At 32.8% G+C, this 1,473-nt stretch overlaps 1 non-coding gene across 1 annotated transcript; it reads left to right on the forward strand.

Moving 5' to 3' along the window:
* The first annotated feature begins 395 nt into the window (after positions 1 to 395).
* On the forward strand, positions 396 to 502 carry LOC131170186 (small nucleolar RNA R71). The gene has a single exon (XR_009141123.1). It is a non-coding gene; the product is annotated as a small nucleolar RNA R71 (small nucleolar RNA).
* Positions 503 to 1,473: the final 971 nt, after the last annotated feature.

Consider the following 1,473-nt stretch of genomic DNA (forward strand, 5'->3'; position numbering starts at 1 on the left):
CAATAAAATCAACTTTCTTATTTCCAAACTCTGGCCCATAAGAAGGAAAATCATTGATACAATGCATATTTCCTGCACCAACATCTTCTGTATGACTAGATCCTCCAATTGAAAAATCAACCTTCATGCTTAACTTATCCATTTTTCTTGTCAAAGCATCAAATTTGGCATTGAACATACTCATGGCATCTAACTCATATACACTAGCTGATGGCTTCTTCATTTCATTCCTTTCACAACTCCATTGATAATTGTTGTAAGCAATTTTTTCCAATGTTGAATAAGCTTCATCTTCTGACTTTTCCATAAGATTATCTCTTGAAGATGCATCAATTATACTTCTAATTGCTTGAGAAACACTATTGTAGAAATGTTGAACTAGTATCCATTTAGGGATTCCATGATGTGGACATCTCCTTTGAAGATCCTTATATCTCTCCCATGCTTCATAGAGACTATCATCATCCCTTGGTCTGAAAGAAGTTAATTCATTTCTCAATTTTGCAATCTTGCTAGAAGGAAAGTATTAGGCCAAGAAAGCTTGTGACAACTCATCCCAAGTAGTTATTGAACCCGGAGGTAATGAATGCAACCACTCCCTAGCATGATCCTTCAAAGAAAAAGGAAATAATCTCAGTCGGATGGCATCATCTGATACTCCATTTATCTTTAGCATGTCACTAATCTCAAGAAAATGTGTAAGATGTGCATGAGGACTCTCAGTAGGACCTCCCCCAAACTGTGATTATTGAACCATTTGACAAAGTGAGGGCTTCAACTCGAAATTATTCGCTTCCACTCTAAGCCTTGTAATACTTGGTCTAAAATCTTCCAAACTAGGAAAAGCATGATCCTTAATTGATATGTTGTTGTAGTTGTTTGCCATAGCTTCTATCACTTATTGCTCTTGCTGTCTTTGAATTCTGAGCTCAGCTTTTCTTCTTTTAGACTCTGCTCTCAAAGCTTTAGCTGTCTTTTCAATCTCAGGATCAAAAATTAAATGAATTTCTACACTTTTTGTCCTTCTCATATAAAAGATATGTACCTAAAAAACCAAAACAATAAAATCTCAAAGTAAAATGATAAAGAAAAGAAATTAAAATAAAAAATAAAATGCTCAAATTAACCAAACAATCAATCATCTAATATCAAACAAAAATAAATCTCCTACAACGGCACCAAAAACTTGATGTATACTCCGCAAGTATATGGGTCGTTCAAGTAGTAAAGAAAAGATATCATCTCACAGAGATTTGTTATTTGAGTACCAAACTATAAAAGTCACGATTATTTGGGCTATTGATAATGCATGCCAAAAAGTAGAATAAGAGATGGAGCAAATTAAATTGAAAAAATAGGGAAATTATAATGAAATAAGCAATTAAATTTCTAAGCACTATACTAATTTACTAAATTTCAACAAGTAATTAAAGATTTAATTAATTAATGACAAAAATTAATTCCGGAGTTGAG

This window comes from Hevea brasiliensis, chromosome 10, assembly GCF_030052815.1.
Source record: "Hevea brasiliensis isolate MT/VB/25A 57/8 chromosome 10, ASM3005281v1, whole genome shotgun sequence".
Lineage (NCBI taxonomy): Eukaryota > Viridiplantae > Streptophyta > Magnoliopsida > Malpighiales > Euphorbiaceae > Hevea > Hevea brasiliensis.